Source organism: Pelodiscus sinensis, chromosome 4, assembly GCF_049634645.1.
Source record: "Pelodiscus sinensis isolate JC-2024 chromosome 4, ASM4963464v1, whole genome shotgun sequence".
NCBI classification, from domain to species: Eukaryota; Metazoa; Chordata; order Testudines; family Trionychidae; genus Pelodiscus; species Pelodiscus sinensis.
In genome coordinates this window covers 54,474,401-54,501,555 of record NC_134714.1, presented here as the reverse complement: position 1 = coordinate 54,501,555, position 27,155 = coordinate 54,474,401, and positions in this window count along the sequence as shown.

The window sequence follows — 27,155 nt, the reverse complement described above, 5'->3', positions numbered from 1 at the left end:
CAGAAGGTCAAGCTGCGCACGGCCCCTGGTCGGATCCTTCAGCACCTGTGTCAAGAAGTTATCCCCAACATTCTCCAAAAACTTCCTGGATTGCCTATGTACTGCTGTATAGGTTTCCCAGCAGATGTCAGGGTGATTGAAGTCCCCCATGAGAACCAGGGCCTGCGATCTGGAAGCTTCACTCAGTTGTCCGAAGAAAGCCTCATCTACCTCATCCACCTGATTCGGTGGCCTGTAGCAAACACCAACCACAACATGAATGCTGTTGAGACTGAGATTATATTTTAAAAACTTTCAGGAGTAGGGAGTTAAGGAAACAAATGTAAACTGTGTTTTACTTCTGCCAAGAACCCCCTTAGGAATGCCACGGTAGCAATGTTCAGCCTAGCTGAGCATTCCAGTACAGAATCCAGAGGCTTGGGTTGCATCACCATGCTGGCTCTGAGAATATATTGATTTGAAACAGTCACTATCAAATTAGCCTAAAAGCTTTACGGAGTTGTAAAACAATGCTTTTGCCAAACACATACAATAAAGTCACAGCAATTGCAGATACCTTCATTTAACCAGATGATTAAAAGGGAAACATTCATTCATGCTTCATTTACATTTATTAAAGTGCTAGTGCAGTTACTCATCTAAGGAATGGGTATATTCCAGATAAATAAGTTAACTGTGGAGAAATTAATTACTTCTACTAATTATGCTTATTCATCTAAATTAATAAACTTCAAGCAAACATGCATAAAAATTGTATATTTATTTGCTCTTATTATTATATATGCAGAGCTTTAATAACAGAGGATGTTGAGTTTTCAGGAAAAATTCTAATATATTTCTTGAAAAAATAAAAAAAAACCTGTTGACTGATATGTGGCATATTTATTGATTCCCAGCAGACCTGGAAGTGTTTTAGATAAAGACCAGTCGTACATTCAGAATGCCCAGATTGTATTTCAGATTATCACAATATATAACATGTCTTCAGAACTTCTGGTCAGAGTTGCCCATCACTAAGGAAAGTTGTACTGCCTATTCATTGAAGGGTATAAGACTCTGTAACTTCCTTGGCTGTTAATCTGATATCCTTCAGAAGCCTTTCCAGAATTCACAAAGTTACATGTTATTAAAATATCAATAGATAAACTCAAACAAGCAAACTACAAAATGGTTGGATCCAAAAGTGCTCATAATCCACAATTGGGTCCATATTTTCAGATGAAATTAGCTTCTAGTTAGGCATCTAAATGGACCAGGACAGGCCTGGTTACTTTTGAAAATGTGGCCAGACCCATAAATTGCCAAAATGGAAACAGAACTCATGTCAAAACAGGATTTGTTGAGTGCTGAGCTTGCAGACTTTTGGGCTGCTTAAGCCACAATGAATATTTTTTTCTAAACCAAGACTGCAATTAAATATTTTTACCTCACGCTGTAGTTAGTTGTACAAAGAAATTAGCATAATTTAGAAGCAAGTGCTTATTTGTACCTATTCCAATATATTTTCAAAATATTTCTAATAGCACTGTTACTATTTATTCTCCATCAGGATTACTTTTTGTAAAAAGACAGTTGGCTAGATTCTTCAATCCTTAATTGAATACAACTCCCATTGAAGAAAAAAAGAATTTTGTGTGAGTGAAGATTGCAGATTTTAAGCTAATGTGGATATTTATAGGGATCATTTATATAGAAGAGGGTCAGTGTTCATAAGTCAGGGGGATGGTCGTAGCATATGAAGCTTTTCATAGCAAAGATATTTGTCGGAATCAGCTCTGGTGATCAGTGAACATCTGGGTGAAGTTTCACTGACATTAGTAATACTATAATTTCCCAAGACCATTCCTATCAGTGTGGTAAGTAGGAGAGCCTAGATGAGATGGGTAGATTGTCCCATAAGTTTCTAGTGCCAAGCCATCATTACACTTGGCACTGCTGATACGGATGTCTAAGGTCTCAAAAGGAAGAGAGAAAAACATGGAACAATATGAGGAGTGATCTGTAGTCACATCCTGAGAGATGGTCTGGTCAAAACAGGCTTGAAGCATTCATAAAAATAATTTAAGGGCTTTTTCACTGTCCATGGCTGTCAACCTTTCAGGAGCACAGAAATCACTCAGGGCTCAATAGTGCCACTTAAAGACAATCTTGTATGTGGTAGCTATGAAAGCATATTGTTTCCAGAAGAATACAAAAAGGCACTCTGCCTTATAGAAAAGGCATTCTAAGACCCTGGCTTCACCTCTTTCTTATCCTCTCTGAGGTGCTGTGATGAAGAGAATGAGGAGACCTTCCCCAGAGTACAGGGGATGCAACTGCACTTGGATCAAATACAGACAATGCAAAGTGAAGGGGAGAAGGTATATTACTTCCCCTTCTACCCACCATGTGCCTGCATAAAGGACATGGATAATCTGGCTATCAAATATGAACTGAATCATGGGCTACCTCTGAACATATATATGCATATAACTTTATTTATGTGAGTCAAGTAACTTATATGCATGGTACCTGAGAGATCAAGCCCTAAATTACACAAATCTGTAACAGATAAGAGAATCTCAGACGTGTTATCAAGGTTCACAAATTCCTTTATAATATTTCCTCCTTCCTTATTATTTGTTATTTATAGAGCTCTAGTCATGGCAAAGTGCACTGCTTTTATATAAGATCTGTATATTTAGGGTAGGTCACTGGATACATTGCATACAAGGGCAAGGTGATTTCTGTCCCGGCTGCTACTGTCATAAGTATACTGCTCTTGCCTTGCCACTTTTGATAGTGCCATCATATGCTACTTGCAACGAACTGATCAGGTACTTGATGTTACTGTCTGCTATATGGAGTTCCATGTGAGGTTGGTCTCTAGTATGCAAGGGAATGTCTACACTACCCTCCTAGTTCGAACTAGGAGGGTAATGTAGGCATACCGCACTTGCAAATGAAGCCCGGGATTTGAATTTCCCGGGCTTCATTTGCATCAACTGGGCGCCGCCATTTTTAAATCCCCGCTCGTTTGAACCCCATGCCACGTGGCTACACGCGGCACAAACTACCGTTACTCCTCATTCCACGAGGAGTAACGGTAGTTCGGACTAGGAAGCCTAGTTCGAACTACCTAGTTCGTGCCGCGTGTAGCCGCGCGGCACGGGGTTTGAACGAGCAGGGATTTAAAAATGGCGGCGCCCAGTTTATGCAAATGAAGCCTGGGAAATTCAAATCCCGGGCTTCATTTGCAAGTGTGGTATGCCTACATTACCCCGCTAGTTCGAACTAGCGGGGTAGTGTAGACATACCCCAAGAGAAACAAAAGCTGAAGCTCAAGTTGTGTGGAAGCCTGTTTATCAGAAGTGTTGTTTGTTTGTTTTTTTGTTTGTTTATTTAATAAATGCACCTGGTATAACAAAGGCTATGAATCAGTATATCACAGGCAGCACAAGAACTAGGATGTTGCCTAATACCCGTGTAAGAATGTACTGTAATAGGTGGGGGAGTGGGGAAGATAGATAAGGAACTTTTTACCTTGTATTCCCATTGTACATACCTATGCAAGGTTAGGCAAAGTAGTCCTTAATATTATGAAGACATTACTAGCTCTCAGAATTCTTCTACAAGATTTTTCTACCAGTAAATGTCTTTATTTCAGGAAAATGACATCTTGCTAAATCCTTACACAATGCTTGTATACTTCTTAAAAGACAGCTCTGCGAATTCAAAACAGTGTTTTCAATTTTTAGATTCAGTTCTATAATGCTCTTAGCAAATTACAATAGGATTGAATCTATTTTGGAGTTATATAGCTTAGCTTTCACTATTGTTAATGCATAACAAGCAAAATGTAGCAGACAGCACAAAAGCTGAGGTAATTAGTGGTGGTGGTGGTGATGATGATGATTATGATGAAGAAATATAATTCATACTACATTCCTAAAGTGTCTGCATTTGGAAAGGTAGGCTTGTAATTTATCTTTTAAGGCTCAGATCAAATAACCCTTCTAAAAAGTGTGACAATATTGTTTTCACAAAGAAAAGGTATGACTCATGCTCACTTCTAAATGCTAGGTTATCCACCTACTATTTTCCCCCGCTTTAGGTGTTTTATGTGCATAATTCCACTTGACATGATTGAAGGCCTCCTCTGCATCAAGGAATAGAAACATTTACCAGATACACCTTTCCACAGGCTGTGACACTTCCTAGTGGCACCCAGAGCTAGTACCTGTCCTATGCAGGAAGAAGTCTTGTCTACAACTGCCAGGGCTCAGCTCCCTGATTCCACCAGCCACAGGCAACATAAGCACTTACCTCTCAGCCTACTCTGGCTCTGCCATCCTTCAGCAGATTAGCAATAGCACACCCTAACCTTTGAGTCCTCCACACATTCCCTAGAAGTGCCCAGCCACTGTTCTACAGTATTTAGAGATATATTCTTGAGGGAATAGTTTATCTCAGCTTACCATTTTCACCTCAGGGTCACTGCTCCTCTCCCATAACAAGTTGAGTTGAGCTCATCCAAAGTCTTTTTCCCAGCAATTAAAAATACATTCATAAAGCAAGCATGCTGGCATCTTTTCCCCTACATAAAGGATACCTCTTCATGTCTTTCTGCTTTCTCCTGATATACCAGATTCATCTTCCATATCTTAGTCACAGATGGGACACCTTTGTGCCACGTGCTCTTTCCTATAGAGTTTATGATTTCTTGTTAATTTTGCAATCCTGATTAGCTGCTGACTCTGTATGCAACTAGACTTCCATTGTAAAACACACAATGCACAACGGTCAGCTAGGGAGAGAAGCATAGGAATGTAGTACAAATTATATTTTTTCTACTTCATCACCACCAATTACCTCGGCTTTTTTGCTGTCTGCTACATTGTGCTGTTTATCACCTTCAGGCAACCTGTCTAAACTTGTATACATCTTAAGAACATAGTTTTCAGGATAGATTACATACATCACTCCTTAAATATCATTTGTACATACATCTTTCAATGATTAAGATGACCAGTGCATTACTGGATGTTGGTAGAGATCTCACATGCTTCTGTTTTGTAGACAACAGAACTAGTGGATCCCTATACACCTCTTATAGTCTCTGTCAGCAGGCACTAAGGGGTCTCTGGATCGTACCAGAAAAAGTGATTCACTACTATAGCTCTCAGTATGCTATCCACTAAGCAGTGTGGCCTTGACTAAACCTTGTTTGGTCTCTTAATGAATTCTGGCAGCAGAGAGTCAAACCTATTAGTACCTTGGCAAATATCTTGACATCCATGTTTAAAAGGGAAATCCATCTAGAAGAGTCACAATCAATTTGATCTTTGTCAGGTTTCAAAATCAATTAAATATACACTTCTCCCATTGATTTTAGAATCCAATATGATTTTAGGTAACTGTTAAATAAATTGGCAAACTTGGGAGCCAAGTCCTCTACTAAAATAGCCTTACGAGAAACAGTCAAGCTCTGGCACCCTGGTGACAGACATTATAAGCCTCTTGCACATCAATTTATCTATCTAAATTTTCCTCCAAGTCCTACAATCAAGCCAGATAAATTAGCACCTGTGATATATGTATGTTTTTTAAAAGTCTGGTCTCCATTTATTTCGTTTTCACCAGAATGAGGATTACCAATTCCAGAAAAAAACCTCTGTTCTTTTGGATTTTCTTGCAGAAGAATGCAATTGCAGTGTGGACATTTCTCAAGTTTTGTCGGAAAAACTGCAGTATTTCCAACAAAACTCTGTAGTGTAGACATACCCTGAGAGATTTTTAAAGATATTAGGCTACAATTTATTAAACACCGTAATCCAGGAGATTAGAATGATTGTGAGTATTACGTAATTTTTCAGGACACAAATGCTGAGCTTCTCTCTCTCTGTATATCTTTTCTACAAGAACAACTTAGTCTTACTAAAGAAAATATAGGAATAAAAAAGAAGAAAGAGGATGCCAGAGGATAAGTACTGGCAAAGGCTAGTACATGTTTAGAACCTGGAGAAATGATGAGAAAAGGCATACTACAAATAGTTTTTCAGCTTTGAGAAGGGTGTTTTTGATTGTTTTGTTTTTTGTAGTAAATAACTTGGTTACTCCAGTGCAAACATCTACAATAAAAATCTCACAAGAAAAAGGCAATTGGAGTGGTTTCCAGGCTGCTTTTCCAAATTGAGTCCAAGCTTACTATGTGCTTAGGTTCAAACTTCTAACTTTGGATACGTAATTTGAGATGCCAGTGATCTGATCTTCTGATCAGATGAGCACTTAGAGCTGCCATTAAAGTCAGAGGGCATGTCTACATTATGAAATGATTTTGAAATAACTAAATTCAACTTAACTCCCAATGTTACAAAATCAAAATAGTGTATCCCCACTATGGGGAAGCCTTGAAATTAGTCTAAGGAAGGCTCCATTAATGTGGATGAGCTACCTCGACTTACAGCCCTGAAGAAACACTGTGGAGTAATTAGTTCAAATTACTCTGGGGAGTAGTTATTTCAAAAGAGCAGCACCAGGGCACCCACACTAATGCTATGGCAAAACAACTATTTTGGAATTAGCATTTTCCCCAGGGGAAAGCACATTTTGGAATAAGTGGTCCATTATTTCAAAATAACATGCTTGGTAGTATGGATGCTCCACTTATATATTCGACCTAATGGGGGGGTTATTTCGAAATAACGTCCCAGTGTAAACCAGGGCAGAGTGAACTTCAAGAAGTAACTGTATTTGAAAATAATTGATTCATTGATTTTTAAAGCCAAAAGGGACTATTTAAGCTCCTGAACATTTTAGGCCCTTACATTTCACCCAGTTAATCTTATTTTTAGGTTAATGTATCATGTTTGACTAAAGTTCATTAGTCATTCTCTCACTGTAAAAAAATTAAGTTGAATTTGTCTGACTTCTGCTTCCAGCTACATGTTTTTATTAGGCTTTCCCTGATACAAGGAAGGGTCCTTAAGAATTCAGTATTTTCTTCCAATGAATATACAAAAACATTGCAATCAAGCCATCACTCTGTCTTCTTTTTTGATAATTTAACTGAGTGAGCTTTTAAAATCAGTTCTGTACAGCATTATCTCCAGCTCTCAAATCATGGTTTTGGCTCTTTTTTTGCATCCTCTCTAATTTCCAACTTTTTAAAAAAAGTATGAACACCAAAACTATACTCAGTATTCTAGTATTGATTTTACCAATGCCTATACACAGAGGTAAAATCACTTTCCTATTCCCACGTTTATACATCCAAGAATCTCATTTGCTCTTTTTGTCACTGTCCATTATGACTCTTTTCAGAGTTACCGCTTTCCTACATTCTGAGGGTATGGTCTGCATTCCTTGTCCTAGGATGACCTTGCATTTGGCTCCCTTAAAACACATTTTGTTTGAATGCCTCAGGTTATCAAATGATCTTAATTGCTCTGTGAGACAGGCTTATCATTGTTTACCATCCACCAATCTGTGTCATTCGCAAATTTTATCAGTGATGTTTACAAATTTCCATGGTATTCCAAGATTATTTAAAATAATATCAACAGATCAGAGATCTCCTCAGGCAGATTTTTAGAGCTCTTGAGCATAGGTTATTCTGGCCTGCTGATTTAAAAACATTTATCCCTAGGAAATGATGTTTAACCCCCTTCTTAATTACTAGTGGCCTGGAAAGTACTTCATCATCCTTATGTGACAAGTACATCATTCTGTTCTCTTCAAAATATGTAAGAGATATTTATTGAGCACTACTGCCTTTTTGGCATCTTCAGCTACAGGTTGAACCTCTCTAGTCTGGCATCCTAAGAACATGGCCAGTTCCAAACCAGAAAATTTTCAGCACTATGAGAGGACAATATTGTCTAGCAGTGTTGCCAAAACTTCTACTACTTACTGTGCTGTTAGAAGACATTTTGGCTACATCTACACTATGAGTTTTCGCAGCAAAAAATATGCTAATGAGGGACTCATTAGCATGAGTTACAATCTCATTTGCATATTTTCTGCTAATCCGTTTTTGCTCTACGGGTTTTTGCGCAAAGATAAGCAGTGTGGACATTTTCTTTTTGTGCAAAAAACCCTTTTCCCGCAAGATCCTTATGCCCCAAAAAGGAGGTATACTGATCTTGCAGAAAAAGGGGGTTTTATGCAAAAAGAAAAGGCCCACACTGCTTCTTTTTGTGCAAAAACTCTTAGCGCAAAAATGGATCGGCAGAAAATATGCAAATTAGATCATGACTCATGCAAATAACTTCCTCATTAGCATACTTTTTGCCAAGAAAATCATAGTATAGATGTAGCCTCAGGGGTAAATTAGAGCTAAATAAAAGCACAGAATAATGAGAGCCAGGACTGGTGGCTGTATACAAACTTTATGGGCCCATGTAAAACTTGGCCACACCCATGAAAAGTGGACATCTGGCTAACTAAAATCATTCTGAACCGTGGATCTTTCTGGACCAGGGTGTTCTGGAATAGAAAGGTTCAACCTGCAGTAATGGACCTATACCATTGTTAGGATTTCTTTTATTTTTAATTTTTGTAAGGGGTCTGCTCAGTGCATAAGAAATATACTCTACCTTTAGCACTGCAGTATTGGGACATACTGCTTTATATAATTATATAGAAACAAGGCGGGGAAAAACATGCACTAATTAAACAGAAAGCAAATATGGAGCACGACTTCAACCCATAATTCTCTGGCTAACCCATATAACACTTTGATTTCTACTTTATTACACTAATATACCTTATAAACTCCTTTGTATTATCTTTGGTTCTGCCAGCCATGGATTTTTTTTTAATCTTTAGCTTTCCTTATTAATATTCTACACATCATACCTTAGCACTGTAAAGTTGGGTATTCAAGCAGGAGGCAAGCAAGACTGGAAGTAATTTTGACCCCTAATCAATTCACTGACCTCTGTTAGTTTATTGTCAAACTGTTGTTTTCCTAATTCCAAAACTTCAATCGTGTAATACCTCAAAAGTTTATTATATTTCCTCTTGTGCTAGCCAGTAAAATGAAAATCCAAACCCCAGTCTCCCACAGAACAGTAACTATATTTTTTTCATGGGAATCACATTTTAAAAAAAATCCTTTGAATTCTAAAGACTGCCTTGCTGTGTAGAAGTACCCTGAATCATTATTCAGATGTTGTGATGGTTATCTTAGAAATTTAAAAAGTTATTTAAATGCTAGGGAATTACAATGATCCATACAGTCTTTGGATCTGTGTCCTTTATGGACTGCTAAATTTCACACAAAATTTAGGCTATATTTCACTGGCCCGATATTTTTAAATTTTGATTGACAGTTACTGACTACTCATTCTTGTGCAGTTACTGTAGTGATTCAGCTATCACTGGACATTAAATGAAGCGCAAGTTCTGTGTTCTCTAAATAAATAACCTTAGAAAATATATTTCCTTATTTAAAACGCCATGGCTAGATCCTTCCACAATAAGTGCAGCCATAGTATGTAAGTCCAGTTCATATATTTTATCTGTTTGCAAAAATGCTTTCCACATGATGTGCAATGCCCTTGGGCCTTTATAACACAACTTTCTCAGAATAAAAAGAAACTCTGTAACTTTCTAACTGGCTTATTTTGGCTCAGGCTTTGTGAGGCAGATGTTACAAATGACATGACTTGTCTATTCTGGGCCTTAGTGTGGAAATTATTCACCACAACAGACGTGGTCCTTTCAGTTTTACTGCCAGTTATGATCCGGTGAATAACACATCACACTGCCCTGATTAGTTGTTGTCTTCACTCCCACCTCATCATCACTGGGACTGGAGGAGAACGATAAGGATATTCTTCTTGATAGATTCAGTTTTGAGAGACAGCTCTCTCATTTCATTGTTGGTATGTTTTTTGTTAAATTCATCTACCAATTAGCTGTATGATTTTTTTTTAAAACAGCTCATTCCCGTTCTTCAGGACTGCTGCATTTCCTACATAGCTTTCATATGACTTTCCTGACTGAGATTTGAAGGCACCCAGGGGACAGATTCAGGGTTACTGCTGGAGCTATTAACATGTAGAATTTATTGCTGCATAACAGAAGATGTTGCTTCACCTCCTGTGCACATTGCATAATCTCTTTTATTTGCATACAAAGTCTGCTTTTAGGCTCTTCCTCTCCTTGTCATGTACAGCCGAAGGACGAAGTGCCTTTTGGTCACTCTCCATTTTTGTGTCCATTAACTATTACATTTAATTTCACCGAACCCGATGTACTGAATATAATGATAATACTTTGCATGTCTATAGTACAGATTCCCAAAACACTTTGCAGTCATTAATGAACTTACCCTCACAAACAGCCCAACTAAAGGGAGAGCTTTTATTATCCCTATTTTACAAATAGAAAAGAGAGTGATGAACAATTTGCTTAAGGTTTTACGGGAAATGTGTAACAAAGGCAGGTGTAGAACAAGTGGGTAAAATCCTAGCTCCATTTAAATCACTGGGAATTTTGCTATTAAATAAAAAGAGGACCAGGATTTCTTCACACCTCCCCTAACTCCCAGCCCAACATCTTAAGCACAAGATCAATCAGTGACCTGCTGTGAGACACTGTTCCAATAAATTCCTTTGGAAGATTATTTTTTAGTATTTTCATTGCATTGTCAAGGTTTTTAAGAAAATACTGCACCCCTAAATAATGCTAAATACAATAAACCTAATCTGGATCTTTCCAAGAGCACAAATTAAATATTTAGGGTGGGATTTGCAAAAGCACTCAGCATTTTCCCACTGAAATCAGTGAGAGCTGTCTTCGTAAGGGAGTTTAGGCCATCAAGGTTTGTGGAAAGCAAGGAGCCCAAATAAGGAGATGCCACCTATGACATTATGCCCCTATATTTTTAATGAAAATATGTTTTAAATATGAATATACATAACTCAAATATGCTTTATGCAAAATGGGGCAAGTAACCGATCATTCAAAATATTGTAATCACCTGAATATGTATATTTATTTATGTGTATGTATCTTTCTTGTGTGTGAAATTAGAAAATATGAAATGTTCACCTGTTTATTAATTAGGTCTTCTAGTTAAAGCCATTAGTGTTACTTATGGAACTGAATGGTTCAGTGCTCAAGGCAATGATCTGTGAATGGTCTTATTTTTCCTGTATGCCTAAACTGTGGTTTGTCTTTCAAAGACAAGTAACCATACCACCTGCTGCTGGAATCCATCTTGAATTTTGTACTCTTCTAGGTGCGGGAATAGACTTCCCACTCTTGGGAAGTTCTATTTAAGGAATGGGAAGCAGTTGAGCAATAATTGTCTTCTGCTGGCTTCACAGACAGCTAACCACTTCAATAGGACACTGAAAGGACCTGGAAAGAAAATAATTTAAAAGAGGGGAGAAGTTGTTAGATCCAAGTTAGAGAAAAGGTCAGCTCTGGCTTGAGGGACTTTACCTGAAATAAGGACTAGCATGAGAAATTATGGTTTCTAATAATTTCTCTTAGGATACATCTAGACTGAAGGCTTCTTTCAGTAGAAGTTTTTCCAGAAGAGAGCTTCCGAAAAACTTCTTCTGAAAGAGCTTGTCCACACTGCCAAAGCTCATCGAAAAAGCGATCTTTTTTTTGAAAGATAGCATCCACACCTAATGGATGCTATCTCACATTTAAGCTGTGATTACTATGAATAGAGTGGCCACAAGGGCACCTGTGCTTTTTCCTCTTTCCTCTTCTTTCGAAAGAACTCCCTCTTCTCTGTCCACACATACCTTTTCCCAAAAGAGCTCTTTCAGAAAAAGGCTTTTTCCTCATAGAAAGAGGTTTACCAATGTCAGAAAAAAATCTATTATTTCCATTTTTTTTCCAAAAGACCATGATTGCAGTGTAGTTTTTTTGGAAAAACAGTCGTTTTTCCAAAAAAACTCTGTAGTGTAGACATAGCCTAAATTTATTAGGCTTAACTGCTGTACTTTGTTTATGTTAGCTTAGTAACTTACTCTGATCTGCCTGTAAACACTTGTAATCATTTAAATACTTTTTTATATTTAATAAAATCACTTTTATTATCAAATACAGTTTAAATAATTGTTACCTGAGGCGGGGGGAGGGAGGAATGGACAACAGTTGTGCATCTCTTTCTTTCATTGATAAAGAAAGCAAATTTTATGAGTTTTCTCTATATAAAACTTTTATACAGATTAAGATGAATTTATTTGGGGGTTAGTCCCTTTGGGAGGCTGTGGTTCTGAGTGCTGTCAAGTACCTATAACTAAGCCCTCCTAGAACTGAGCTGTTATCAGTGTGTGTTACTCTGCTGGGGGGGGGGGGGGGGGGAAGGAGGCTGTTACCTCAACTATCCCTTTGCTGAGGGAGGTGGTAGGGTGCCCCACAGGGTAGGTAGAGGGGCTCAGTGGTTCAATCAGCACTTTGGATGACAGTCTCAAGGGAATCTCTGTGATCCAGCCCATCACATTGACCCTTTCCAAATGTGGCTGGACAGCCTTGATTGTGGGCAGACGGATCTTGCTTTTAGAATGTCCAAATAACCCAAACAGAATGCAGCTAGAGAAAATTTTACCATGCTCTCTGCTTCTCAATGCTGAGGCAGAATCCCAGGATGTGCTGCACGTGTTGTGATGCTGAATTGTTGTTTTGAAACATTATGAAGACACACGTATGAAGACACACATATTATAGTTAAACAGATGCAAATCCCCAATCTGTGATTGCTTCTTTCCAAATCATATCTACCATGTAGGTCCCACTCCTGAAGACATTTGCGTGAGTAGTTCAGTTTAGAATGCATTTGTACACTGCATAGTTTATTATAATAATCTATAGTAAAATACACTACATACAAAATAAATATTTTTATTCATAGGTATAGCCCACCCTTTACATTTCTGTCCCCAACTACTGAAGGAGATTGAATTATATTAGAAACAATTCTTCCACATTTACTCATGTTTATAGTACCTTAATTCTCAAGTGGTCCCATTGATACTTAGCATGTATAAGCAGGTCAGAACTGAGCCCACAGGGATTGATTTTTCTTCCATTTAAGTCATTTGCAAAATGTCCATTGAGTTCTGTAGTGCAGGATCCGGGCCCATAATGAAGAAGTATCTTGCCTAAAATACTATTTTTAAATTCACGGGCATTATGTTACATTATGTTATGAGAAAGGGAGAGGAAAGAAAAATGTTAAAAATTACTTTCATAGCATTCAACTTAAAAATGGCAAAACAACTCTACATGAAAGGAATCTACCGTGAGCTGCAATTTTTGTGCCAATTTTCTGACTAAAACTGAATTGCTATAAATGTCTGAGATGACGAATTGTATGATGGAAAAGCTCACAGGCCTTACTACTGCACCAAGCTCCAAATTTGAAGGTCAGGGTTCCTGTGCAGCTTTCTTGGTTCACCTAACTGCATCATCTAAACCTGATAAAAATGACCTTGTTCTGAAAACTCTCTTCCTTGAAATATCAGGATGTGCGAGGAAACAATAGTCAAGAGAATGGACTTTTGCAAGTATCCATCAAAACCATTCATTCTAGGGAGTCTCATTCAGTGTAATAAATATCCAGATTCTAGTAGTTCTACCTTCCCTTTCCAGATTGGAAGGCACAAAAGAATCAATGTTTTATTGAATTGGGTAGAACAGACTATATTTTCTAATTTCAAACTAGCTATTCCATTAAGAGACTAGACACATCATGCTAGTAGGTTTCAAATTATATAAAATATAAACCAAGCTTTTTATTGAAGTCTGTCTCTTTGATTTGAGCTGGAATTTGCTTTATTTTAACTACAGAGAAAGCCGCACTGTTTGCCAACTTACTATGTGTTTGTTTCCTTTCTGATTTGATAAACAGTTATTAAGAATAAAAATTAGCTCTGCAACCCCAACTATTTATAAAACTGATGGGAGCAAAGCTAAACAAATAGATGACTTATTTTCCCTAGCAACATACACTCGTGCAGAAATAAATGTCACAGTGGTTTTAAAAAAATCATGTCTCATGTTTAGGTTTAGTTATCAAAATCCACAGCATATAGGCTGACAGCTTTTGAAATACATAAACTGTTTCTGTCCTTTTTGTTTCCATGGCAACTGAGTGCTCAAAGCTTTAATTTTGCATACGAGAAAGACAAAAAAGTCAGAGTAGGATCTGGAATTGTCTGGAACAAAAGAAGAATGTGACGAGTGGAAAAATAAGCATCTACCCTGCAACAAGACTAGCACTGAGCCTTTCTCCTTTGCTTTGATCTTATTGATTGCTTTTATGGTTTGGTGGTTGCTTTGGCATGGACATTTATGTAATCAAAGGTTAGAGTCTTTCATTCTGCAATGCCTTAAGAGAGTAAAAACCGGAGACATTTATTTATATGATCATTCTGTTCACCTTGAAATGGCATTTCCTTTTAAAAAGAAGCTTGTTGGATACTCTATTACTTTCTGTATAAATAGAGTGTCTCCATTAATGAGTGTTGACAAAAAGAATCTCTCACTGTTTCCAGGGGGTTTTTTTTGTTATTTTTTTGTAAGCACTGTTTTAAAAGGTACTTAACATATCTCAAAAAGTTGCTTGGGCTAAGATTGCCACTGGTGGGAAAATATTTTACCAGGCTTCTTCTCCCACACACATACGTCTTTCAGGCACAAGACATTTGAGGGAAGCAGGGATGCAGACTCACTGTAGAACCCTGCATTGGACTCACTGAAGTACTGTAAAGAGTCAGTGTGTTGGAAGGGGAGCTGTGATACATTTCAAAAGGGCACAGGGGAGCACTACCATGCACAATGGCCCTGCTCTTCTTGCTGACACAGAAGACAGCACTGCTACAGCCCCTTTAGAGAATCTAGATTTTAGCTCCAGTTTGTAGCACTAGAAACATACAGTCCCAGGCCTCAAGACACAAAAGGATCTGAATAGAGTTTAGTCCCTATGCAGGTGTGCCAGACACCTTTTCCCTCTTAGCTGTTTATCCCTGCAAGAGCCAGCAGTAGCCTCAGTTTCCTATTTGTTCAAAAGCTATTACATTAATAAGATTTGCCTTACAGGGGTATCATGAGGTTTTAGGCCAGCTCTTGAGCAGGTGTAAATCAGCATAGCTCTCTTCTTTTCAATAGAATTAGGCTGATTTTTACTACATAAGAATTAGGCTCTTTGTAAGATGCTTTAAGAGTTTTCAATGAAAGGCATTATACACACGTGCAAAGCATATTTTTGAATTTCAGGTGCTTTTTTGCTTTCATAAATTTGCCAAAAATGTAGCATCTCTAATCTGAACCAAATCAGGATTTGTAGACTGCATTATTGTGACAAAAATTTACAGTATTGAAAATAAAGTTTAAAATAAGCAACTCTCAAGCAACTTTTTCTAACACAGTTTTTACAAGGAACTTTACAGGGTCATCTCCTTAATATATGTGGACTAGATAGATCAGATCAATTCAGAGAACCATTCCAGCATGCTGAATAAATAATGTATTATTTCAGGGATTGTTATGGTGGGAAAATACATAAAATATTTTAAAGTAGTTGAAATATTTATTGACTCAACAGACCACAAAGCCATCTTGCTGGGTATATAATTTGTGTCCTCAAAGGAAAGGATCTGTTTAAATGCTTACTTCCTTGGTAAACCACTGTGGTTTTGAATGAGCAGTTCATGTTTTTGAGGTACATAATAGTCATTCATAGATAGACCTGAGTGATAAATGTAATTCCTCAAACCACTTAATTTGGGATTAGTAGATCTGATTTTTGGTCTAGTTCCTTAAGAAACCTAACACTACATTGCATTATAAACCCCATTTTTAGCTTTCTTAAAGCTCTGGCTACCTAAAAAAGTTGAAGTCTGAAAATTCTAGATTTACTTAGAAGGTAAAGAAGAATTTTTGTACAAAATTAGAAAAGTCTAACTGATTATGATTAATAGCTCAACAACTAGATATTTTGAGAACCCCACTAAATGTATATCTGTACCTTTAGGCACCTGAATACCTTTACAAATGTAGACTTTAGGAGTCTAAATATCATTAATTTCCCTTGAGGAATAGTTTTCTAAGGCCTAATCTATACTAGACCGGGCAGGTCTGCTTAAGATACACAACTCCAGCTACGCAAAATGAGTAGCTGGAGTCAGCTTACCTTAAGACGAGCCATGGCAATATTGACACAGTGGGAGGCCTACAGGAGCTTCCCTTAATCCTTACAAATGAATCATAGAATCATAGAATCATAGAACTGGAAGAGACCTCAGAAGGTCATCAAGTCCAGCCCCCTGCTCTAGGCAGGACCAATTCCAACTAAATCAACCCGGCCAGGGCTTTGTCAAGCCGAGACTTAAACACCTATAAGGATGGAGACTCCACTACTTCCCTAGGTAACCCATTCCAGTGCTTCACCACCCTCCTAGTGAAATAGTTTTTCCTAATATCCAACCTGGACCTCTCCCACCACAACTTGAGACCATTGCTCCTTGTTGTGCCATCTGTCACTACTGAGAACAGCCTCTCTCCATCCTCTTTGGAACCTCCCTTCAGAAAGTTGAAGGCTACTATCAAATCCCCCCTCACTCTTCGCTTCTGCAGACTAAACAGACCCAAGTCCCTCAGCCTCTCCTCATAAGTCATATGCTCTAGCCCCCTAATCATTTTGGTTGCCCTCCGCTGGACCCTCTCCAATGCGTCCACATCCTTTTTGTAGTGGGGGGCCCAGAATTGGACACAATACTCCAGATGCGGCCTCACCAAAGCCGAATAAAGGGGAATGACGACATCTCTGGATCTGCTGGCAATGCTCCTCTTAATGCAACCTAATATGCCATTAGCCTTCTTGGCTACAAGGGCAAACTGTTGACTCATATCTAGCTTCTCATCCACTGTAACCCCCAGGTCCTTTTCTGCAGAACTTCTACTTATCCAGTTGGTCCCCAGCTTGTAACTATGCTTGGGATTCTTCCGTCCCAAGTGCAGGACTCTACACTTTTCCTTGTTGAACCTCATCAGATTTCTTGTGGCCCAATCCTCCAATTTGTCTGAGTCATTCTGTACCCTATCTCTGCCCTTAAGCGTATCTACCTCTTTCCCCAGCTTAGTGTCATCCACAAACTTGCTGAGGGTGCAATCCATCTCCTCATCCAGATCATTAATAAAGATATTGAACAAAACTGGCCTTTTTCCAATCATCCGGGATTTCTCCCGATCTCCACGACTTTTCAAAGATAATAGCCAAAGGCTCCACAATGACATTTGCCAACTCCCTCAGTACCCTCGGATGCACTAAGTCCGGACCCATGGATTAATGTATGTTTAGCTTTTCTAAATAGTTCCTAACCTGTTCTTTACCCACCATGGGCTGTCCATCTTCATCCCATCTTGCGTCACTTGGCGCAGAAGTCCAGGAGCCAACCTTGTCCGTGAATACAGAGGCAAAGAAAGCATTGAGTACTTCAGCTTTCCCCACATCATCTGTCACTAGGTTACCTCTTTCATCCATTAGGGGATGGAGGAATATTGGACGCTGGTGGGGGCTGACTTCAGTGTTAGATTTAGTGGGTCTGTTAGACCTGCTTAATTGAATGCTAGAAGATTGACCTCCTAAGTGTTGATCTTCTCGTAAGTGTAGATATGCCCAAGTGTATAAGCTTCTTTTGAAAATGGAGTTTGGGCCCCACCAGCTATTTTGAAAATTTTGCTATCAAAATGTCTGTAACTAAATTCAACGGTAGTTAAATTAAGCATAATGAATTCTAAATAACACAGTGAATAAATATGGATGTTTAAAGCAGTAGTATGGAGTAATTTGTTAGGTAGTGGCTGAATATGATTTAAACATCTCATTTTCCTTCCCTCTCATATTGTTCAGGGAAGTCTAGAAGAAAAATATATTGGCAAACTAGCATAATGTAGCACAAACTGGCAATTTTCTTATTGTTCAAGATCATGGAGCTGGGATTCTGTGGAGATAGTACTGACCTCAGGAAACAGTTACTGAATTTTACGTGACTGAAGTCTTTTCAAATATCTTTCTGTTATTCTTACATGATGATCTCTTTTTTGCTGTCTCATCATTTCCTAAATGTTTGTGCCATGCTTTGAAAACATAATCGCTAAGTAAGTGCTAATCATAGTAACAAATCTGTGACTGCTTAGGACCTACATGGTTATCAAACCATGGTCATTTGATACTTCATGGCAACAGCTGGTATAAAATTAAAAAAAAAGAAAAGAAAAGAAAAAGGCCCTAGCAATATCGCTGAAGGGAATTTATAGACGCTGTAAACAACATACATGTACGTTATTCCTATTCTGTCCAATGGACAGTTCATTACATCTTGATATATTATTAAGCTGTTTTTCTTATGTATGTATTATATTTCTCTCTTTTGCTTGAGGACAGATCAGGCTTTCAGCGTCGTACTGTTTATGGGACTCTAACTTTGCATATCTCAGGAGGACAGTATGTAGAAATCTCTTGTCAACAAAGACACTCCTTGAAATTATCTGGTGGATTTATGTCTGAGCAGGACTACGGTCACATTTAGTTTTAACTCTGAACCTGTCTTTCTAAATGTGATGCTTGCAATATTGTCCTACATTATTTTAATGTGGTATTAGGCTGTACTCTAATCTTTAGTCAATATATTATATGAGAGAAGGCAGGTGGGTATACCAAATTTTATCCACTGACTTTTGAATGGTCTCTCAAAGTAAGCCTCTCCTCTACCTGAATGCAAACTGATGGTTTCAGGGTCCATTTCAGATGGGAAAAGAAAGGTTGATCCAGTCCAGTATATTTAAACTGCTGGTGCTTGTGCCTCCAAGCCATGGAGGAGTCTGAGATTTTTTTGTAGGAGAAATATTTTATCACCCACATATTATGTAATGTAATTAAGTGTATATTGGCACTATATGTCGAGAGACTATAAATATAATGAAATAAACATGACCGACTGAATGTATATATTATTGGATTCGTTTTGTAATATATCAAATGAATCAAGGCATTAAGGTCTAGCTGTTCAAATTGGCAACAGAGGATTTATCCTCTGCTTATTTTTTTTAAACCCCTCTTTTGACATGACATAATCAATCTTTTCTTGGTTTCACTAGGACAAACACAAGTTATTTCTCTTTAATTACAAGACAGGCAACAACACGTTCACAGCTTTTGTTGAACAAAGTAAATATAAACAGGTTTAACGTGTGTTAAAAGAGATGTTTTGGATTTTTAAAAATATGTCTGCCATGGAAAGAGAACTACTGGCTTTTCCATTTGTGATGCCAAGGACACCTCACCAGAATATTGCTCAGGGAGAGACTGCTTGTAACTCCCTAGATAGAGTTATCTTTGCTGTAGACAAGTCTCCAGCTTATAGAAACAATGTAGTTCTCTCATATACCTCCCTTGCCATATTGTCTAGAACAGAGGGCAAGTGGGAAAAGGAGTAGCTAGAATACAATATACTGGTGAATAGTATTTTACAGGTGCTGGGCAGTTCCTGGGTTATTCTAACTTGCTCAGGGCTGAGGTAGATGGTTTCCTCAGAATATAAGAGAGCATAGGGAGAAAAGAGTTTAGTCTGTCATCTCCATTCACCTCAGAGTAACCTTTTTCTGTTATAAGCAATCAAAGGGAAAGGTCCAGAAGGAAAAGATGATTTTCAAACCCTTTTCCCGATGTGGGATACAAGTATCTCCAATTCCTGGAACCACATAGATGCCATGGTTATAAACATTGTAAAATCCACTTTTTTAATGTTTTACTTTTTATATTGATCTTACCATGCACAAATTGCAGCTATATAGTACATGAAGTACACATTTAGTTTCAATCACTATAAAATGATACACATTGTAAAAAAATCCGAAATATTCTCCATTGTGCATTTTTTGGGGCCTGCAGAGTATATATTTCTGTTATGTTATCCTTTACGATGATACTATAGCATAGTTAGGGATAGACAAAACATCTTCATTCTTCTTCTTCTAATTCAGGATATTGTCCCAAGACAGATGTCAAATATTCAATGATAAAGAGAAAATAATATACCTAATTACCAACCTCCTCCCCCATTCATGCAGGGGTGCTAGAGTAAATTTTATAGTGGGATTGTTGAGAGCCATGGAACCAAATTGTGGACACTGCTTTTAAGAGAAACCACTTCAAGCCAGGGGGTGTGACAGCACCTCCTGCACCCCTCACTTCAGCACTTCTTCATTCTTGTAGTACAGGCAGTCCCCGGGTTACATGGATCCGACTTACATCAGATCCCTACTTACAAACGGGGTGAGGCAATCCCACACTGGCTGCTTCCCCCCAGCAGACCAGGGAGATGCGAAGCTAGCGCCCCCCCTCCCCCCCCAGCAGACCAGGGAGACGCGGAGCGGCTTTTCTCAGCAGACACCTCAGCTTGAAAATAAAGGACTGAGGGAAGTGAGGTGTGGAAGAATAAAACTGAGCTCTGGAGAAATGTTTGGCTAGAGTTTCCCCTACAATATGTACCAGTTCCGACTTACATACAAATTCAACTTAAGAACAAACCTACAGTCCTTATCTTGTACGTAACCCGGGGACTGCCTGTATTTGATGCATTCATTTTAAAATACATCGCTGATGGTCATGTCACTGGAGCCATGTTTGTTTACAGTGTTAAGTGGTCTAAGGTAATAGGACTAAGATGTCAGGAGATTTTTCAAGTCTTTTAGGGAGTTGAACCTTCACCTTACTGGCATTTCTAGAATGGCTAATTGACTTCTACTCAAGATTTGTGTTATAGAAAGCTTTCTGTAATAGGAGGTTTCAGAGAGGTAGCCGAGTTAGTCTGTACAGGGGTCCTTCATGCATCATAAGTGTGCTTAGGAGAGCTGGACTCATTTGATTGTAATCCAAAAGTTTCTAGTACTTTGTTAATGACAGTATTTTAAGGAACTCTCTCAGGTCTCTCTCTCTCTCTCTCTCTCATGCATCTTCTTCAACGCGCTGAAAGTGGAAAGCAAATTGAAATGAGCAAACACCTTTATTGCAAAGTGGCTCCAAGTGAATGTTCCATTTTGCCTCATTTCAGTGTCTCCTGTTTCATTTACTGGAAGAATCAGATGCATGTTGCACCATTGCTCTTGCTAAATCCAATCGGCCTGACCTCCAAGGATATCATAAAACAGTAAGTTGTATAAATGAAAATAAATAGCCACTGCGGAAGTGTAGTACAAAACTGAACAGCAACCAACAAGAAAGAAAGGTACAAACACTATGCCCTAACATCTCTTCAGGACATAACCACATTTCTCTTTATAATCTATCTGGAAATCACAAACCCAACGCCATGTCAGTGGCCTGCTATATTAGTGTGAAATATATTGTCTATTTTCTGATATGTTATTTTGCTCTGAATTAGTTTTTCTTCTAACACAATCTTCTTCCTCTGCCCCAACTGTGACTTCTCAACATTTATTAGTTGTGGTATGCAAAAACCTCTCAATATGACATGTTTAAAACGTAACAGATTGCCAACATTAATTATTTTATCTGGAGTGTAGAGATTTTATCTGGAGTGGGGCCATTTTCAAGGAACTAGAACGGTCATATGAGGAGTTAAAAGTGGCTCAGAAGTTATCACGCCTTTAATACAGCTTGAGGCTGCTGTTCTTGATATAGATAAGCAGACAGAAACTACACACAATTCCCATTCATTCAACTTGACACTCTTGTTCCTACATGCTCTAGGAGAGATGTGGTTAAAGGGAAGTAACACTATGTGGAAGGGAAAATAAAAGTGGTAGGGGAAAGTTCTGAAGGAGTCTGCCATGGGAAATGTGAGGTAGGAGTGGTAGTGAAGTGAATAGAGTGCTTTTGCAGAGCTAGGAATTTGGGAGGAAAAGGAGTCATACTGAGGCTGTAAAGAGAAGGAGTGTTTATATTGGAAGGAGAATGGACAGGAGATCCATCGTGTAATGGACTTCCTGTATTTATTTCAAGTTTAGTTTTCATTCTCAAATACACATACATGTGTACTCACCCATAGAAATAGAAATCAGGATATTTTCCACCACATGTTCACAAATCAGAAATTAGACTCCTAAGTACTGTGAATCCAAACATTCACAGATCTTTGGGGAAGCTCCAAATTTGAGCCTGAAACCAAATCTCAGTTTCATAACAGGCCACTGTCTTTATAGTGGATCAAATTAAGATTCTGGGTTGGAACAACCCCCAGACTTTGGGGTGCTCAAAATCTGGAATGTGAGCTGAATTTTCCAACCAATTTTAGTGATTACCATTTTAAAACTATGCAGCAATTCAGGAACTTGGCACCATACTGCACTGACTCCCACTTTTCAATTTGAGAAGTCCAATGAGACTAAGCACACCTGTGTGTGCAGTTATAATCTCTGCAGTGTCAAAAATTCATTTAGTTGCAATGATTAGGACTTCAGTTTTCAACCATCGTTTATCTTTGTTAAAATTAGAATCAGGCTAGTGCTCTTCTTTTTGCTCATTTAGATTTCTGTGTTATAAATATTTTATCTTATCAATAAACATGAATTTTCATGATCCTCAGATATTTAGATTCTTAATCAGGTAGGCTGTTCTAAATTGGTTAATCAGAGAGTTCTTCTTAGAGATTTTGAACAAAAAATTACATTCTATGTCCTTCTGCTATATTTGAGCTGAAGGAACTTAAAATTCTCAGCTACTTACAATATATGTTAATCAAACTGATGTCATTAAATTGGGCACAGACTTCTTGAATATCCGTATCCACTCTGCAGTCAAGCTGTCTCTACATGCATGTTTGACATTAGTGTTTAAATATTAATGCAAAGCAAAAACGAGTGCAAGCACCTGGAAATAAAAAATAGCAAACATCATTTAAACTCACATTTTAGGAAATGTAAGCAGAGGATGAATTAAAATAAACTGAAAGCCTTTTTGGTTCTTAGTAGTTTATGATGTCTCTTCCAAGAGGCCTTATCCCCCATGAACACTTGTGGGTGCTGTGCAGCATGACAAAGACAGACTTATTCATTAAGGGCTTGATCATTCATCACAGATGTCAATGAGAATTTTGCTGTTGAGTTGCATGGTTCAGGATCAGGACCAGGCTCAAAGGCACACAGGAATGCACAGTTATGGCCAAGTAAGTGCCATTGTGACAAAGATTCAGTGGCTAGACCCTTAACTGTGTAAAATGAGCTCTGTTCTCTTGAAGTCAGTCTGGTTAATCTAATTCCAGAATTAGTCTCTCATAAGAATATTATTTCCCTCCCAATCTGTGCCATACACACTTCTAAAAGACCACACAATGCTTACAGAGCAAGGCAATGAATATCAAAATCATATTGTTCAGGCAATGCACATCAGAAAGGTGGATACTATTTAAACACTGACCAGTTCCATTGAACATGCTGTATAGGTAAATCAGCAGAAGTTTTAAAAAAGATCAAGTTTTGTTTTCTTTATTAGACCTGACTAGGTCTGACACAGGTAGATTTTCAAATTCTTTTTCATTTTCAATGAAAGGGGGGAAGAGTGAATGTGAGACTGGATATATAGCTGGTGCCTATCCTTGTACAAGATAGAGAAATTATATTTGTTGAGAGACTGCACTGTTCAGATTCACAGAGAGAGTATGCCCTCAATTTCACTGCACTACACTAGTGTTCATTCAACTGATGAAGTTCTCAACTCAAAGGGCAGCATACACTTTGTTCTAAGTTTCAACTGGAATGGAAAAGCTGACAGGGGAAAACTTGCACAAAGGATATTGTGCTGTTAAAGTTTGTTCAAAGCGACACTTGTCAGATCTCTTTGAAATGAAATTGAAAAGGAAAAACCAATTTTCTTTGAGGACAAAGTTCATCTCATTTGGCGTGCTGCACCTGTCTAATTTTCTTCTCTGTAAAAGAAATCTTGACTAGGAATATTTGAAAACATAGTTTATATGAGTGCAGGTACATATCATAACAGTTAATTGAGGGTGGGATAACATTTGTGGGCAATAAATAAATTGACTCCTGAATGAAACTGTGATTCTATATTTGACAAAATTTATTGGACTTTGTTCTGTCTCCCTAACTATCGCTTAACGGCAACTGCTTAAACTGTTATGGAAAATATGATTTTCAATGTTTTCTCTAATGACCTTATTGATAATGGGTTAAATTTCAGAAGCATTTAAGTGATTTAGACTCCTTTTTGCCATGGGCACTACTGAAAATGGGATGTAGGCTGTTAAGTCCTGGTGATAATCAAGCCTGAGTCACTTAGGTACTTTTGAAAATGTTACCTAATGTTTATTTATATCAACTTGAATGATATAGAACATAAAATGCAGAATATCAGGTTGGACATGCTGATTATTTTAAATAAGTGGCATCCCCAACTTTGGTGTTTTTGGAGAACAGCTGACTGATGTTTTAGCGGTCAAGAGGCTTTATGTTTTCTTTATTTTTCATGGGAATGTTTTCGATCGGCTCTGATCCAAAATGTATTGACTAGACATCTGTAGTATTGCTATTTGAAAGATTGCTTGTGTACAGAGCAGTTTATAGTATTGTCAATCTAGCATCCTTCATCAGCACTAATACAAATATATAATCAAAAAATATCATTCCATTTTGCCCTTACTTTTAAATTAATTCATATGAAAGTCATTGTGCTTAAGAAGTGCAAACTGAGGAAAAATTGAAAAGTTGTTTATCTATATTTACTTACTATTCTACTTATATTGCCCATCGTTTTACTGCAATCTGAGTGCCTCACAATCTTTAATGTATTTATCCTCATAATACGATGTGAGTTAGGGCTTAGGCACAGAGTAATTAAGAGGCTTGTCCAGGATGGTTGACAGACTTTGATGGATCCTGAGCAAGTTGGGGTAGGAGGTTGGCTCTGGGCCTCTGGAAGGGGCAGAGGCCTTGGGTGGGAATGGCAGGATTAGAGGTAGCCTCCCCTAGCCAGCCCAGCATGTGCTTCCTGGGGCCCTGGTGGCCATTTAAAGGTCCTGGAAGCTCTGGGTCCATGGGCACGCTACCTTATTCCTCCACATCACCACCTTGTAGGCAAGCCTGGGCTTGTCCAAAGTCACTGAAGAAGTCTATGGCACAGCATGGAATTCAATACATCTCCTGAGTCCTAAGTTATCATCACCCTAACCAGTGCACTACTCTTCCTGTGTGTGTAAAAGAACCATACTGTGCTTAAAGCAGGCCAGCACTATATGGCTTGCCGGGTGGCAGGGGAAGGGAGGATGTTGATAAATTCCCCCCTGGTTATCAAACCAGAAGGGAGGGAGACTATATGGCACAAATAAAGTGGGAAAAGCTCACTGAAATACCGGCCAAAAGAAAGTGTGGGCTTTCTTTCACCTTCATTACAGTGGGTTCAGGTGGGATGTAGTTGGGGTGAGCATGGAAAAGTAATTCAGTAATGATGTCACAACTCGTTATGCAAGCATGGGGCTGATGGCCGGTATAGGCACTCCATAGGAAAGGCATTCAAGGATCAGATAAATGGACTGCTAAATGCTTTAAAGGACGTATTTGTTAGAAGAATGAAAATGGGGAGGTGGCTCAGGCTTCCCAATACTGGCATGGCAGGAATCAAACTCCCTCCTTTATAGCCCACCTTACTCTCATTTGATGTGAGAGATAGTAAGATCTCAACAGCAGATTGGCTAAGGATAAGGATGGAAAAACAGGGTTGTCTGACAGAAGCTCCCTTACCCCACCCCATCACCCAAGCAGACATAGAAATTATCATGGTTTTACCTGTACTATCTATTTTTATCTGCCAGGCATTCCCAGACATGCAATCTAATTAAACTATATCCTGTGTCTCTTGTCTTTCTTTTGGCATAGTAGGACAGATACAGTAAAGCTGTGTCTAGACTGGCAAGTTTTTCAGGAAAATCAGCAGCTTTTCCAGAAAAACTTGCCAGCTGTCTACACTGGCCACTTGAATTTCCGGAAAAGCACTGACGATCTCACGTAAAATCATCAGTGCTTTTCCGGAAAAACTATGCTGCTCCCGTTCGGGCAAAAGTCTTTTTCCGAAAGACTTTTGCCCAAAAGGGCCAGTGTAGACAGCACAGTACTGTTTTCCACAAAAAAGCCCCGATCGCGAAAATGGCGATCAGGGCTTTTTTGCGGAAAACCGCATCTAGATTGGCCACGGATACTTTTCCGCAAAAAGTGCTTTTGCGGAAAAGCATCCTACCAATCTAGATGTGCTTTTATGAAAATGCTTTCAATGGAAAACTTTTCCGTTAAAAGAATTTTCGGAAAATCATGCCAGTGTAGACATAGCCTAAGGGCAAAATTTCCCTGTGGATGTGTTCTTTGCAGCTTATAAAATAGAATCATAGAATCATAGGGTTGGAAGAATCATAGGGTTGAGTCTAACCCCATGCCCTATACCGGACCAACCCCAACTAAATCATCCTAGCCAGAGCTTTGTCAAGCTGGGACTTAAGGATGGAGATTCTACCACCTCCCTAGATAACCCATTCCAGTGCTTCATCACCCGCCTAGTAAACTATTTTCTCCTAATAGCCAACCTAGATCTCCCCCACTGCAACTTGAGACCATTGTTCCTTGTTCTGCCATCTGTCACTACTGAGAACAGCCTCTTTCCATCCTTGCTGGAATCTCCCTTCAGGTAGTTAAAGGCTGCTATCAAATCTCCCCTCACTCTTCTCTTCTGTAGACTAAATAAGCCCAAATCCCTCATCCTCTCCTTGTAAGTCATATGCTCCAGCCCCCTAAGCATTTTTACATTGAATAGTCATGAGTACAGATAAAGAAGATGAAAGAATTAATTTAAACAGATATGTGAAGCAAAAGAATCTTGAATATCACATATACGTGCATAAGTGTGTAACACTATCCCATCAATTAACAGAAATGTACTATTGTCCATCTGTAACAGCTGAACTGGCTTGGAAAACTAGCTGTGTCCACATGCAGTGCTGTTCAGAAGCATGTGGAGGCAACATTTGCCTGCCATCAACCTTGCCAAACAGCTGCATTTTCTTTCAAGCGGAAGAGAGTATGCCTGAAAATGGTTGCCTGAGGAATACTTTCTGAACATGATAATATCTGGCATTGTAAGGAATCAAAAATCTTCCCTTTCAGGGGTGATAAGACAATCTGGC